We start from the raw sequence: 17,246 nt of genomic DNA on the forward strand, positions 1-17,246 counted from the left end.
CCAGCAGACAAACATGCAGTGTCCTGAGCGTCTGCTCTGCAGCCCTGGTTCAGCGCTCTGACCCCAGCCACCTGCCAGGACACAACAGCCCCACTGTAGTCTCGGTCACCCAATTACCTCATGCAGCGGTGACCCAAACACACTCCCGGTCCTGAATTTTCCCCAAACTGCTTTCCAACATCTAGCCCTTTCCTGGACCATTCAGAGAGATATTAAGGTTCATTTGTTCCTTTAAAGATACACTACCCAGCAGCTTACCACATGAGTTAATATTCACTTTAAATCAAACACAGCCACTGTAACCCAAACACCCCAAGTGTAATGATTCTGAGAAGCAAACTCTTCCCGAAGGCTCTGAATCAGAGATTGACAGGAGGTTACTAATCCTTTGCAGATCCCCTCGGCACCCATCTGTCAGAGTTTGCCTAGGAAGAACACCACCCGCACCGCTGTTTAAATATAAACGTTCCTTTAATTACTAAGGGAGAATGCAAAGGGAGGAAGGAAAGGGAGCAGGGCTGGTGCAACCACTAGGTGAACTAGGCGATCGCCTAGGATGCCAAGTGGTTGGGGGTGTCCGAGATTTTTCCTCCCTCCCCTCCCTTCCCCTCACACAGAGTGTGGCGTGGCTGATTGGGCACCTGGACCTGATTTAGCTGCTCCCATTGGCCTCTCCCTCTCCCCCCTCCCCTTGCCTCAGTGTCACATCACCAGCACGCTGCGGGAGAGGGTCTGTGGGCTCGCAGCCTGTTTGTTTTGGCTCCAGCAGCTGGAGCGGCATGGTGGTAAGGGGAGTCTGGGGGGGCTGTCAGGGGGCGGGGGGAGGGTTGGATGTGTCAGGAGTTCTGGGGGGGTCTGTTAGGGGGCGGGAGTGTGGAGAGGGATTGGAGCAGTCAGGGGACAGGGAGTAGGGGGAAGGTTGGATGGATCAGGAGATCTGGGGGGGTTGTGGGGGGCGGGGGGAGGGTTGGATGGGTTGGCAGTTCTGGGGGGGTCTCTCAGGGGGTGAGGAGTGGTTGGCTGGGGCGTGGGAGTCCCGGGGGCCTGTCTGGGCGTGGGGGTGTGGATAAGGGTTGGGGAAGCCAGGGGACAGGTAGGGGGTAAGGTCCTAGGGGGGCAGATAGGGTGGGGGGTCTCAGGAGGGGGCAGTCAGGGGACAAGGAGCAGGGAGGCTTAGGTAGGGGGTGGGGTCCTGGGGGGAGGTAGGGGCAGGGGTCCCAGGAGGAAGCAGCCAGGGGACAAGGAGGGGGGGGGTTGGATGTTCTGAGGGGGGCGGGAAGTGGGAGGGAGTGGATGTGGGTGGGGCTCTTCCCCCCCCATCCTCTTTTTTGATTGTTGAAATATGGTAACCCTAAAAAAGCAGTGCCCTGGCTCAGCAGGGAGGAGCCGCCTTCTGGAGGCACTGGAGTGCCAGAGTGTCGGCTTGCAGGGGTGGCGAACCCCAGCCATGGAGGAGCCAGCACAGCACAGGGGGGCAGCAGCCCTGCCAAGACAGCAGCATCACTAGCGGGGAGCAGCCACACCCCATGCCCAGGCTGCGGCCTGGCGCACCCCCCTTCCCCCAGGGGGCTCCGGCAGGCTGCAGCAGTTGCATGTGGTCGGTGGCCCCCGTGTGCTCCACGGCTCCCCCCTCACCGTGCTCGGGCTCTGCGTCTCCTAGGCATGTGAGCTACCGGGGCGCAGGGCCCTAAGCCTACTCTGGGACGGGCAGCAGCAGTGGCGGCTCACACTCCCGGGAGTCACAGAGCTGGAGCGTGGCAGGGGGGAGCCGGGAGTCGCACGGGGGCTGCCACCCGCATGTATCCACTGCAGGAGCCCCCGGGGGGTGGCGCCATGTGGGTTGCAGCGCGGGCAGGCGTACCCCCCGGCTTACCCCTCACCGCGCATGGATGTGTCCTAAGCATGCACAATTTAACTAAGGAGCCTCATTTTCCTTTACACCACAGGTTGATTTTGATTAAAAGTAAAGCAAGTTTATTTACCCATCATATGTGGATATTAAGTGAGTTCAAGTACAAAGGATAGAATTAGAAATGGTTATAAGCAAATAAAAATGAAAAGCACTTTCTACAGACTAAGACTTAACAAAACAAGTTACAGCCTCTCTTCAGGATAAGATTCTTATAACACAACCTTCAAGCAAGATGGCTGACCACCCTTCAGGTCAGGATCAGGATTTCCCACAAAATCCAATGTGCTTGGTTCCTTTGCCTTCTTACATGAAACATAACTTGGGGTTCTTCTCCCCTTTCTTTTATAGTCTAGCGTACCTTTAATATGAATTCTTTTGAAGGTTACCCCTCAAAGTAAGTCGTAAAGTTTATTCAAACTATGAGAAAGGTAACATGGAGTCTCCTGGCAAAGGAAATTCCATGCTGATTTCTTTCCCTGCTGGTGTTTGCAAAATGCAAATTGATCTATTTCCTGCTATCTCCTGCTGCTGTAATGCTGTGGGGTTAGCTTCTCCCTTTGTTGGCTTGGTGGTCTTGTTTACCTTCTGTGTAAATTGCTTTCCCATTGTCTCTTAATGGGTGACAGAACCACATTCCTTTGTCTAGGGTGGAGTAGCTTCAGCCCTGCCTGGCAGACACATTTTGGTAACATAATTTCCAAGGTGTTTGTAATTTTGAATTTGTCCTCCGTATCCACATCACACAATAATATTATTGATCAGTATATGTGATGGGGTGTACCAACCCCGCACTGGTCCAGAAAGGGTTAACTACTCACTTTGGGCCCAGAAGGCCACGCCCTCTCGTCCTTGCTGGGCATGCTCCAGTTGGAAGCAATATATGAAAGGGAGCAGCTCAGTTCAGTCAGGGCTGGCTGATGGAGGAGAATGGATGCATGTTACAGGCTCCTGTCAGGAATCCAATCGAGCCCCAGACTATGGAGGTTGGGCACCCGCAGAGGATGAGGGAGATGGAAAGCCACTTGCTCTGGAGGAGCTGCAGGATCCAGAATCAATGGTAGATAGGAAGCGGTCCAGAGAATGTGTCTATTGTTTCCCTGGGACCCTGGATCAGGACCTGGTGGAGTAGGGCAGGCCCGGGTCCCCCTACCCCTCCCTGTGCCTAACACTAGGCCTTGTTGCTCTGAATACTAGGGCAGCTGCATAGACTGGCCACTAGGCATCACTGCCCTGAACACAAGAGCAGCTCTATAGACTCTGGCTGCTAGGCCTTGCTACCCTGAAGGAGAGGAGCCACATTGACTGAAAGGGGGTGTTTTCCCCCTTCTTTTGCCCCTGATGGCCTGATACCCTGCGACAGTATGTTATTAGCTTTTCATTGCTATCTTACATGATACCTTCTAGACACAGGTTATGACATTAGTGAGTTGGGGTACATTCCATTCAGCTGGTCAGGCCAATTGAAACTCACTACCAGATACCAATGTGCCCTTTGCTGTCTTGCACTGGGATGCCGTTAGGGTCACACATGCAAAACACTTAACTACACACAATGCCCTCCCCTGCACCCACACTACCTCTACCCCTGATATGTAGAATAACCGTTGACAAAATCCTACAGGAATTGTAGTCTCTCAGTGAAGTAGTAAGTATTTTGGTAGGGTTTATTTTAAGAACTAAACAAAGTTATGAGTCTTCTATAGACACATGCCTCTTTTATTTTTATTGGACTTGTATGTTTAATCAACCATGCATGGAACTAGAAACTTACCCATTTTTGTCCATGTGAGTTGCTGCTGAAAGCCTTTGTTGGTATGACTTGCATATTATAGATTTCAGCAGCCTGATCGGAGAATGCTGCACTTGTTTTTAAACACATGCCTTTGGTCTAAACTGTGGATTCTAGAAGTACTGTCATGAAAAATTATAATGGCCCAAATTCATCCTTGATCTAACTTTGACTGCAATGAGTATTTCTAAATAACTTCACCAATTCTGTTTTAAGCACCAGTAGGACCAGCTCAGTTCTTATCATTGTGTAGTGATTTTTTTCCATCACAAATGTTAGAGGGAAAACTGGGAGTAGGAAGTAGTTACTGTTAAAAATAGTATGCAGGGGCGGCAACTTGTATTGACTTTTGGTTTCCGGGCTCCAGCAATATTCAGAGCCTGGGGGCCCTGCTCCACCAATGTTTGGGGCCGGGTCTCTCCCCCAGGCTTGCCTGCCGCCCCCACGCACCTCCCCCAAGTGTCCCTCGGCCCCCTCTTGCTGCCCCTGCTCACCTTCCCCAGAGCCTGCAGCTCATGCTGACTCTGCTGTGCCGGCTCCCAGCATCAACTACTGCCTCAGGGCCTCACTAATGGCAGGGAAGGCTGCCCTTACCCTGCCCTTCCACCCTAGCCCTGAGCCTCTCCAACACTCCAAACCCCTCAACCCCAGCCCCAGACAGAGCCCTCATTCCCCAGACCTCCTCCTCCCATGCAAACTCCCTCCCAGAGCCTTAGGCAGGTGGGGGGCAGAGTTTTGGGGGGTGGGTTCTGGGCACCACCAAAATTTCTACAAACCTGCCACCCCTGGTTAGTATGAACTTCTCTGAACATCCTTTTCAGCCAGTGCTGTATTTGATACAAGATGGTGGTTCTCCACTTTTCCCATTTCCATTCCAGGGACCCACTCCATCTATTGGGAACCCCCTTTCATGTTCAGCAATATTGGATGAGCAGGGTGGATGCTAACCCCTGATGTCTACTCATGACTGAGAACCTAAGATATAAGGGATCTGATATGCTAAACACCCATCTCCTGCTCTCTGGCACATAAATAATTTCTTAGATTTTAATTATTTGGCTGGATTCACGCTCTAAATAACCCCTGGAAGCTATAGGGCACCTGAGCTGATCTGTCTCACCATTTGTGAAATTGCCCAGGATTGCTTTCAGTTTTCTCCTACTGATCACACATTAAATTTTATAAATGGTACAAAGTGATTGTTACCATCCAAGAGAGTTTGTACAATTTTTTTTGTCAAAACATGTCACTGTGTATTTCCCAGCTCTGTTCTGTGGACACTGACAATGTTGCACTCAGCAAAACAGTGGAACTTTCTTTTCACCTTTGAGAAATGGGGCCTGGCACTTTGATACTCAGTAATAAACCCCAAATCACAAATCATACTGCCACAAAGCCAATTCTTACCTAAAGACAGAATGTTCTGCTTGTAACTGGAAGTCCTAGGCAGCTAGCTTCAACACATCATGTGCTAGGATCCTCAACATACCCTGTTTCCCCGAAAATAAGACATCCTCTGAAAATAAGGCCTACTTACAGTTTTGCCTCTCGTTGTAATATAAGGCATCCCCCCGATAATAAGACCTCCCCGATAATAAGGCATCCACCGATAATAAGGCATTTTTCATTTCTGAAAAATAAGACATCCCCTGAAAATAAGACCTAGCGCATCTTTGGGAGCAAAAATTAATATAAGACACTGTCTTATTTTCGGGGAAACAGGGTAGGCGTGCGCAACACATTTCATTAGGCTGTGCACCCAGGGTATTTTATTTATTTATTTATTTTTAAAGGCGAACTTTTATTGAATACTCAATCACATCATTGTAATTAACTGACGAAGCCAATGCTTGTTCAATGTACAAAATCATGAGTGAGTCGAGGCACTGTTGGGACATTGTACTTCTTAGTTTGTTTTTTACATGTGCTAGTTTTGAAAAGGCTCTTTCACATGAACAGCTTGTAACAGGTAAGACTGCAAAGCCATAAATAGATTTGTAAAAGGCCTGGAACATGGAAGACCGATCCAATTCCTTTAGCCAATGAAGCCACTCTCTGGTGGTGTTCATAGTTCTACCTTTAGGAACAGATCCGTCATAACCCCGAAGCAATCTGACTTCAACTTCCAACTCATCCAAGGACACTTTAAATTTGTTGGCAATGATTCTCATATCATCCCTGCCAATGTCTAAGCTCAGCAGTTTTCCCATTACAGTCACAATTTTACAAGTCTCCTGTTCAAATTGCTGGTCAATGCAGGTAATCACTGAGTCTAGGAGTGGGTAAAATGAAATTATTCTCTCCTGCTCCTCTTTTGTATCAAAGTGATGCTGGGACTCAAACGCATCATCAATATGAGTGGACATTTTTCTCTTCCTAACCAGGGCCGGCTCCAGGGTTTTGGCCGCCCCAAGCAGCCAAAACCAAAACCAAAAAAAAAAAAAAAAAAAAAAGCCGCGATCGCCATCTAAAAAAAAGCCGCAATCGCGATCTGCGGCGACAATTCGGCGGGAGGTCCTTCACTCCCAGGCGGAGTGACGGACCCTCCGCCGAATTGCCGCCGAATACCTGGAACTGCCGCCCCTGTCCGGAACGGCCGCCCCAAGCACCTGCTTGAGAAGCTGGTGCCTGGAGCCGGCCCTGTTCTTAACTAGGGGAACTGATATATCATTCTCTACACACATTTTCACACTGTCATTGAAAATAGATTGAAAATATTCTGGGCCACTTCTCATCGCAGCCAAGAGTTACACAAGCTTTTCACCCCTGTCATTGCAGTAAATAAGTTGAGATCTGGAGCTTGAAGAGCCTTACTCACTTTTACCACCATCTGGAGAATAGAGTGCATCATGTGAAGGGCAAAGATGAACTTGAATGAATTTAGTTCATGGATAAGGCCCCTGGCTTTTATTTTAGCGTCAGCAAGGAGAGTTGTTTCGATAATCTCTTGTAAAGCTTGTAAAATGATGGAGTGGTTTTGTTTTACAGCAGTCACTGCTTCTGCTCTGCATGCCCATCTTGTGTTTGATAGTGACTTCAAAGTCTTCAACTGGGATCATAGAATCATAGAATATCAGGGTTGGAAGGGACTCAGGAGGTCATCTAGTCTAACCCCCTGCTCAAAGCTGGACCAATTCCCAACTGTCCTACTTCTTGTGAAATCTTCTCTTTACTGCATGTCGCACAGGAATTCCCTCCATGAAGGCATAAAGAGTTTGAATAACACCAAAAAAATCAAAGACAGTTCTGTTTTGTTTACTTGAAGTGCATGCATCTGCTAGGACGAGGTTCAAACAATGCGCATAGCAGTGTACATAGAGTATTTCACTGTTTCTTTACATTTTATTTGAACTCCCGCAGTACATCCAGACATAGTAGATGCGCCATCAAAACAGAGAGACATCACTGATGACCAGTCAATTTTAAGAATGCCAAGGACGTCATTTAACTGGACAAAAATAGACTGAGCATCAACTGTTACTATCTCTGAACAGACACAAAATGTTCGACTGGACTCTGTTTTTCATTGTCAAAATACCTCACCACAATGGTCATCTGTTCATGGTGTCCACAGTCAGTAGTGTCATTGGCAATTATTGAGACCATTTTTCCATTTAGTGAAGACACAATCTTTTGTTGCACAATGTTGTGCAAGGCCACAATTAAATCATTTTGGATGCGATTACTCAGATAGATAGCTTTTCGAGGAGATTGTTGCTTTGCCATTACGGGATCATATTTTTGGAGCATATTGACAAGATTTAGAAATAAACCTTTCTCAAAACTGTCAGCTTTTTCATTGTGACCCTTTTCGAGGGTGCAGGGTGCAGGCAGGGAGCTCAGGGCAGGGGGTTGGGGTGCAGGAGGGGTGCGGAGTGCAGGCAGGGGGCTTAGGGAAGGGAGTTGGGGTGCATGGGGGTGCAGGGTGCAGCAGGGGCTCAGGGCAGAGGGTTGGGGTGCAAGGTGCAGGCAGGGGGCCTAGAACAGGGAGTTGGGGTGCAGGAGGAGTACGGGGTGCAGGCAGGGGGCTCAGGGCAAGGGTTGGGGTGCAGGAGGGGTGTGGCAGGGGGCTCAGGGCAGGGAGTTGGGGTGAGAGGTCCAGGCAGGGGGTTTAGGGCAGGGAGTTGGGGTGTAGGACGAGTGCGGGGTGCAGGCAGGGGGCTCAGGACAGTGGGTTGCCGTGCAGGAAGGGTGTGGCAGGGGGCTCAGGGCAGGGGGTTGGGTGCTGGAGGGGTCTGAGGTGCAGGCAGGGGGCTCAGGGCAGGGAGTTGGGGGGCGGGGTGCAGGAGGGGTTCGTGCTCCGGCCTGGCAACACTTACCTAAAGCAGCTCGGGGTGGCAGCGGCACGTTCCCTGGCTGCCTGCCTTGGCCCCACGACGTGCCACTCACCACATCCCTGCGCGGTCCCTGAGGGAGGAGGGGATACAGGGCTCTGCGTGTTGCCCTTGCCATGCCTCCAGGTACCTCCCCCAAAGCTCCCATTAGCTGCGGTTCCCCATTCCCGGCCAATGGGAGCTGCGGGAGGCGGTGCCTGGAGCAACGCACGGCGCCCTCTGCCCCCCCCCCCCCGCCCCGGGGCCCCAGGGACATGGTGCCGGCCACTTCTGAGAGTGGCACGGGGCCTGCGGCACCACGGGGGGCTAGTCCCATGGGCCGGATCCAAAGCCCTGAGGGGCCGGATCCGGGCCGTAGTTTGCCCACCCCTGCATTAGGGTGTGCCTGGGCACACATGGCACGCTCCGTGCGCACGCCTATGATCCTCAGGATTAAATATTTATAACACTTGGCTGCTTCTGCCTTACCTTTGCAAAGAAAATGTCCTTTGCCTTCCCCTAGGAGATCATCTACCAAGGACTCATTTTGCCCTGTGATCAGTTTTCATGTTATCAAATGTAGCCTTTTCCAAACAGCGTCCAGTTCCTTTTCATCCAGCAGCTTTCCTAAGACACTTCAGATTTTCAGTGCAGTGATTCTGAGATCCTGAAATAAGCATTATTGCGAAGTAACAGTTTCCCAAATTAGAAAAGTAAAAGAGCCAAATAAATAAAATGATAGAATAATGGAGTATTAAATAAGGGAGGGAAACTGAACCCAGAGCTGTAGCACTGAGGGATGAAGGTGATGCTCCTTACTGGGACCATCAAAGTGCTTCATATGCAAGATTTCAATTCACTGTCAGAGGTTTCATGAGTATTAAAAACTGGCATGTGACTAGCAAGATAAGCCATTAGAAACTTCTTCTTTAGCTAACCCTTCCTCTTGGCCTACCAAAAGGGCATAAGTTCATTTCTGTTAGTGAGAATAATATTGCCATCAGCATTTTAAACAAAGGCTGTCCTAGTTTTTGGGCTTTTTGCATACTGTAGCCATTTTGATTAAGGGATCTGTCAGTCTTAGAGCTACATGAAACATCTCAGGAACTGGACCTCTTAATGGGAAGGGACTTTCCTTGCTTTTTTATTCAGTCTTGATGGTATTCTTCTCAACTTGTTCCCTACTGGTATCACCGGAGATACCGTTTCTGCTTTTTTTCCCGTTTAGCTAAGAGGTGCTCTCAGATACTCTATTTGTTCATATGTTAAGTGTAATTAAAAACCATTTGAAATTGATTTAGTTAATCAGCACAAACTCCTATGTTGACACTCTTACATGAGTTGGTAAGGAGTCAAAAGGTAGAAGAGCTGGCCTGATTTTCATCTCCTCAGAGGTAAGGAAGAGAATATTGAAGTCATCCCTGTGGGTGGACCAGCATCTGATATGATCTATCCATGAGCTAGCAAATACTTATGAGGGGGGAAATTAATGAAAATAAATGTTAATGGTCTCAAGCAGAAAAATAATTCATCTCTTAACATTTTTGTACCCTAGTGTTCTCTTGATCACAGCTGCAGAATCAATGAAGCACACTTCCTGTTTTCATCCTTTTTTCCATTTGCTATTGCGGGGATATTTGGACTTCAGAGGGGAATATTTAACTCCAGTTCCTGTTTTTATTCACAGCCTTATTCTGGTTTATCTTTCACCTTAAGCATGAGATAAAGGCCAAGCCCTGTCCATTTTCTAATCAAATTATTTGAGGATAAGCTTTGTTTTTTCACAAACAGATAATTAGTTACATAACTAATACAAGTTATACTTTTACCTCTAAAATGATACTTTCACCTAGAACAACATTTTTACACTTGTACGTCCTGGATCATTTACTTGTAGCTAATATTTTTCATTGCTTTTGGTGGGTTTAGTGATCACAAGACTAGAACTAAATTCCTCCATATTAACATCCAAAGTCCAGTGTACTTTGTGGCAACCTGGACTAAATACCACAGCAAGTATCTTCATGGTTTCTTCAGAACTCCAGTGTGGAAATCAAGGTTCTTCAGCAGCTCCAGCAAGATGGAAGAATTTTATTGAATTCAGCATGAAAATGAACACAGGAACAGCACAATATTCCTTGTCTTATAGATTTAGTTAATAAATTCAATTTATTTATTTATTTATTTATTATTTCCATCCTTCCCATGTCAATGCTGGTGCACAGGGTGGAAATTCTTCTATTCCTCTCTATCACTTGCTACTGCTTTTATCTGCACTGTGATGTTAAAGTCAACTATTTAGTTCTCCCTTCCAAGGGTCCTTCTTAAGATCTCTCTTGGGCACCCACCTTTCCTCAACCGTTGGTTTCCACTTGAGAGCTTCATATGGGAGTCTACGTGTTGTCATCTGAAGTATATGTCCCAAATACACCCAATACTTCTTTCTAATTCTAGTGAAAACAAGCTGCTGGCTGGTGACTTCTCAGATATATTCACTGCTGATGAGGCCTCTCCATCCAGTGCCCAGAAACTTTGTAGACACTTATTTTCAAAGGCACCAATTTTCTGTGTAACATTTTAGTAGATTTCCAGCTCCTGTGGCCATATTTAGCACTGAGATTACGTTTGGGTTGAAAAGTCTCAGTTTTGCTTTGGTGCTGTATTAGTTTGATTTCCATGTGTTGTTGAGTTTTGGGAATCCTGTGGATTCCTATTTTCCTATCCTTGATGTCACTTTCTTCTTGAGGTCTCTGGTGGCTAGTATGGTGGTGCCCAGGTAAATGAACTGTTCTACTTCCTTGTTGTTTTTGCCTTCTAGTTTGATGTTACTGCTTGATATCTGAGTTTCCAGGATGTTTGTTTTAACATTACTGATTTGGGGCCCAGCTTGGCCTGCTGTTTTTGCCAGGTTGTCTGTCTTTGTTTGTAACTTTTTAGAGGTGTCACTAAGTAGTGCAATATCATCAGCAAAGACTAGGTCTTCTAGCCATTTGACATCAGCAATGACCACAGTGTTTGCATTCCCAAATTGAAATTAAAACGGAGGTCTACACTACACACTTATTGTGGTATGACGACGTTGCTCAGGGATGTGAAAAATCCACATCCATGAGTGATGTAGTCATACAGATTAATTCCCCTGTGTAGACAGCGCTATGTTGACAAGAGGGCTTCTCTTGTTGACATAGCTACCGCCTCTCATGGAGATGGTGTTCTTAAGCCGATGGGAGAGGTATTAGAGCGTCTTCACCAGAAGTGCTACAGCGGTGCAGCTGCGCCCATGCAAGTTTGTAGTGTAGACCTGCCCTGAGAAAGCCCAACCTTAAACAGAAAGCCGCAAAGAAAATTAATAATATAAAACTGAAAACAAAAGCGTGCTGTGAGAAATTCCAATGTGAACTATGGAACAGATTTGGGGTGCTGGCAGAGGAAGGTGAGGTAGGGATTGGAACTGAAGAAAAATGCACAGTTCTCTGAGACAACGTGATTCAAGCTGCAGCAGTGACAGCTCGATATCAGCACAGACAGAGCAAGAACTGGATAAGCCAAGAGACATCGCATCTCAAGGAGGAAAGAAAAGCACTGAAAGGAAAATTCCTGAATTCTAAGACAAACGAAATATTGGGAAAAGCAAAGGAAGAGTACAAGAAAGCAGACAAAGCAGTGAAAAGTGTGGACATTTCAAATCGGGAAATGGGCCAATAAGAAGCCAAGATGAAAAACGGTTTACAACTGAGGGAAAGACAGATGGGCAGAGCATTTCACACAAGTCCTCAACAGACTCATCCCCAGATATAGATGAAGCATGTGAACATAATCTACTTGGCATTAACATTGATGCCACAGAGATGTCAGCAGCACAGGCTGCAATTAAGAAGCTGAAAAACAAATAGATGATGTAATCAAAGCAGAAAGGACAAAAGAACTTGAACACGCCACCCTAATAAAACTGACAGGAGTTACACTACTCTCTGCTGTAGGGAAAAGTGTCTGTAGTGTGGACAAAAGAGGCAGGTGATTCAAAGCTTAGGGAAGAACAGCTGGATTCAGGCCCAAAAGATCCTGTGCAGATCAGATAGTCTCACTTAGGACTATCATAGAAGAATGTGTAGAATTTATTTTACTATGTACTTAATTTTTCAGTGTGCCATAAGCTGCCTTAGTGAGAATGTTGCATTGTCAGAGATATTAAGAGAGAACTCAGGAGCTAGATAGGTGAAAACTGAGTCTTTTGGCTCTTTGGAAGGTATAAGTAGTGGTTTCGGATTGCAGGATAGGCATAATAATTGTGACAAACTACTAAACTAGAAAATTAATAGTAGAAAACTACTTCTGTGTGTTCTCTGCATACCACTCATCCTCATCCCCTCACCTGTGTTATCTGAGCACCAAAGTGGAGTTGAAATGCATTGAAATCATAGAATCATAAACTATAAGGTCAGAAGGGACCATTATGATCATCCATGAATAACAGAGACTTGGTGGGATAACTCAGATGACTGGAGTACTGTCATGGATGGGTATGAACTGTTCAGGAAGGACAGACAGGGCAGAAAAGGTGGGGGAGTTGCATTGTATGTAAGAGAGGACTATGACTGCTCAGAGCTCCGGTATGAAACTGCAGAAAAACCTGAGAGTCTCTGGATTAAGTTTAGAAGTATGAGCAACAAGGTGGTGGGAGTCTGCTAAAGACCACCAGACCGGGGGATGAGGTGGACGAGGCTTTCTTCCGGCAACTAGCAGAAGTTACTAGATCACAGGCCCTGGTTCTCATGGGATACTTTAATCACCCTGATATCTAATGGGAGAGCAATACAGCGGTGCACAGGCAATTTAGGAAGTTTTTGGAAAGTGTAAGGGACAATTTCCTGGTGCAAGTACTGGAGGAACTAACTAGGGGCAGAGCTCTTCTTGACCTGCTGCTCACAAACCGGAAAGAATTAGTAGGGGAAGTAAAAGTGGATGGGAACCTCGGAGGCAGTGACCATGAGATGGTCGAGTTCAGGATCCTGACACAAGGAAGAAAGGAGAGTAGCAGAATACGGACTCTGGGCTTCAGAAAAGCAGACTTTGACTCCCTCAGGGAACTGATGGGCAGCGTCCCCTGGGAGAATAACATGAGTGGGAAAGGAGTCCAGGAGAGCTGGCTGTATTTTAAAGAATCCTTATTGAGGTTGCAGGAAAAAAACATCCTGATGTGTAGAAAGAATAGTAAATATGGCAGGAGACCAGCTTGGCTTAACAGTGAAATCCCTCCTGATCTTAAACGCAAGAAAGAAGCTTACAAGAAGTGGAAGATTGGACAAATGACCAGGAAGGAGTATAAAAATATTGCTTAGGCATGCAGGAGTGAAATCAGGAAGGCCAAATCACACTTGGAGTTGCAGCTAGCAAGAGATGTTAAGAGAACAAGAAGGGTTTCTTCAGGTATGCTTGCAACAAGAAGAAAGTCAAGGGAAGTGTGGGCCCCTTACTGAATGAGGGAGGCAACCTAGTGACAGAGGATGTCGAAAAAGCTAATGTACTCAATGCTTTTTTTGCCTCTGTCTTCACAAACAAGCTGAGCTCCCAGACTGCTGCATTGGGCAGCACAGTATGGGGAGGAGGTGACCAGCCCTCTGTGGAGAAAGAAGTGGTTCAGGACTATTTAGAAAAACTGGATGAGCACAAGACCTGCTGCTCACAAACCGGAAAGAATTAGTAGGGGAAGTAAAAGTGGATGGGAACCTCAGAGGCAATGACCATGAGATGGTCGAGTTCAGGATCCTGACACAAGGAAGAAAGGAAAGTAGCAGAACACAGACCCCGTACTTCAGAAAAGCAGACTTAGACTCCCTCAGGGAATTGATGGGCAGCATCCCCTGGGAGAATAACATGAGGGGGAAAGGAGTCCAGGAGAGCTGGCTGTATTTTAAAGAATCCTTATTGAGGGGCCAGATGCGCTGCCTCCGAGGGTGCTAAAGGAGTTGGGGGATGTGATTGCAGAGCCATTGGCCATTATCTTTGAAAACTCATGGCGATCGGGGGAGGTCCCAGATGACTGGAAAAAGGCTACTGTAGTGCCCATCTTTAAAAAAGGGAAGAAGGAGGATCCGGGGAACTACAGGCCAGTCATCCTCACCTCAGTCCCTGGAAAAATCATGGAGCAGGTCCTCAAGGAATCAATCCTGAAGCACTTAGAGGAGAGGAAAGTGATCAGGAACAGTCAGCATGGATTCACCAAGGGCAAGTCATGCCTGACTAACCTAATTGCCTTCTATGAGGAGATAACTGGGTCTGTGGATGAGGGGAAAGCAGTGGATGTGTTATTTCTTGACTTTAGTAAAGCTTTTGATATGGTCTCCCACAGTATTCTTGCCGGCAAGTTAAAGAAGTATGGGCTGGATGAATGGACTATAAAGTGGATAGAAAACTGGCTAGATCGTCGGGCTCAACGGGTAGTGAACAATGGCTCCATGTCTAATTGGCAGCCGGTTTCAAGCGGAGTGCCCCAGGGGTCAGTCCTGGGGCCGGTTTCATTCAATATCTTCATTAATCATCTGGAGGATGGCGTGGACTGCACTCTCAGAAAGTTTGCAGATGACACTAAACTGGGAGGAGTGGTAGATACCCTGGAGGGTAGGGTTAGGATACAGAGGGACCTAGACAAATTAGAGGATTGGGCCAAAAGAAACCTGATGAGGTTCAACAAGGACAAGTGCAGAGTCCTGCACTTAGGACGGAAGAATCCCATTCAGTGTTACAGACTAGGGACCGAATGGCTAGGAAGCAGTTCTACAGAAAAGGACCTAGGGGTTACAGTGGACAAGAAGCTGGATATGACTCAACAGTGTGCTCTTGTTGCCAAGAAGGCTAAAGGCATTTTGGGCTGTATAAGTAGGGGCATTGCCAGCAGATCGAGGGATGTGATCATTCCCCTCATCTGGAGTACTGTGTCCAGTTTTGGGCTCCACACTACAAGAAGGATGTGGAAAAATTGGAAAGAGTCCAGAGGAGGGTAGCAAAAATGATTAGGAGGCTGGAGCACATGACTTATGAGGAGAGGCTGAGGGAACTGGGATTCTTTAGTCTGCAGAAGAGAAGAATGAGGGGGGATTTGATAGCTGCTTTCAACTACCTGAAAGGGGGTTCCAAAGAGGATGGATCTAGACTGTTCTCAGTGGTACCAGATGACAGAACAAGGAGTAATGGTCTCAAGTTGCAGTGAGGGAGGTTTAGGTTGGATATTAGGAAAAACTTTTTCACTAGGAGGGCGGTGAAGCACTGGAATGGGTTACCTAGGGAGGTGGTGGAATCTCCTTCCTTAGAGGTTTTTAAGGTCAGGCTTGACAAAGCCCTGGTTGGGATGATTTAGTTGGGAATTGGTCCTGCTTTGAGCAGGGGGTTGGACTAGATGACCTCCTGAGGTCCCTTCCAACCCTGATATTCTATGATTCTATGATCTAGTCTGACCTCCTGCAAAACACAGGCCACAGAATCTCACCCACCCACTCCTGTATCAAACCCCTAACCTATGTCTGAGCCACTGAAGTCCTCAAATCATGGTTTAAAGACTTCAAGCTGCAGAGAATCTTCCAGCAAATGACCCATGCCCCACGCTGTAGAGGAAGGCGAAAAACCCCCAGGGCCTCTGCCAATCTGCCCTGGAGGAAAATTCCTTCCCGACCCCAAATATGGCAATCAGCTAAATCCTGAGCATGTGGGCAAGACTCTCCAGCCAGCACCCAGGAAAGAATTCTCTGTAGTAACTCAGATCCCACCCCATCTAACATCCCATCACAGGCCATTGGGCATTAGGGGAATAATCAAATTGGGTATTCTTTTGTGTAACTAAGTTTTGCCCAGGGGAACATCCTCTGTGTTTTGAATCTCTTATCTGTGAGAGTAGCTGGTATGCTAATCTCTCCCAGAGGTTTGTCTTTCACCTTTCTTTTCTTTAATTAAAAGCCTTCTTTTTAAGAACCTGATTGATTTTTCCTTGGAAATGGTGGGGGAAAGGAGTGGGAATGGTTAAATTCTCCTTGTGTTAAGATCCAAGGGTTTGGATGATGTTCACCGGGAAATTGGTGATGAAGTCTCTCAAGGCTACCCAGGGAAAGAAGTTAGAACTTGGGAGTGGTGGCAGCAAGACCAGATCTAAACTGGTAATTCAGTTTAGGGGTTCACATGCAGGTCCCGATATCTGTACGCTAAAGTTCAAAGTGGGGGTGAAACCTATGACAGGCATATTTACCGCTAATAGTCAAAGATCAATTAATTGCCAAAATAAGGCTATCTCATCATACCATCCCCTCCATAAACTTATCAAGCTTAGTCTTGAAGCCAGATATGTCTTTTGCCCCCACTGCTCCCCTTGGAATGCTGTTCCAGAACTTCGCTCCTCTGATGGTTAGAAACCTTCATCTAATTTCAAGTCTAAAGTTCCTCATGGCCAGTTTATATCCATTTGTTCTTGTGTCCACATTGGTACTGAGCTTAAATAATTCCTCTCCCTCCCTGGTATTTATCCCTTTGATATATTTATACAGAGCAATCATATCTCCCCTCAGCCTTTTTTTGGTTAGGCTAAACAAGCCAAGCTCTTTGAGTCTCCTTTCATAAGACAGGTTTTCCATTCCTTGGATCATCCTAGTAGCCCTTCTCTGTACCTGTTCCAGTTTGAATTCATCCTTCTTAAACATGGGAGACCAGAACTGCACACAGTATTCCGGATGACGTCTCACCAGTGCCTTGTATAACAGTACTAACACCTCTTTATCTCTACTGGAAATACCTCGCCTGATGCATCCCAAGACCGCATTAGCTTTTTTCACGGCCATATCACATTGGCGGCTCAAGATCCTTTGATCAACCAAAACTCCGAGGTCCTTCTCCTCCTCTGTTACTTCCAACTGATGCATCCCCAGTTTATAACAAAAATTCTTGTTATTAATCCCTAAATGCATGACCTTGCACTTTTCACTATTAAATTTCATCCTATTACTATTACTCCAGTTTACAAGGTCATCCAGATCTTCCTGTATGATATCCCGGTCCTTCTCTGTATTGGCAATACTTCCCAGCTTTGTGTCATCTGAAAACTTTATTAGCACATTTCCACTTTTTGTGCCAAGGTCAGTAATAAAAAGATTAAATAAGATTGGTCCCAAAACTGATCCCTGAGGAACTCCACTGGTAATCTCCCTCCAGCCTGACAGTTCACCTTTCAGTATGACCCGTTGTAGTCTCCCCT

Source organism: Malaclemys terrapin, chromosome 3 (assembly GCF_027887155.1).
Source record: "Malaclemys terrapin pileata isolate rMalTer1 chromosome 3, rMalTer1.hap1, whole genome shotgun sequence".
NCBI lineage: Eukaryota > Metazoa > Chordata > Testudines > Emydidae > Malaclemys > Malaclemys terrapin.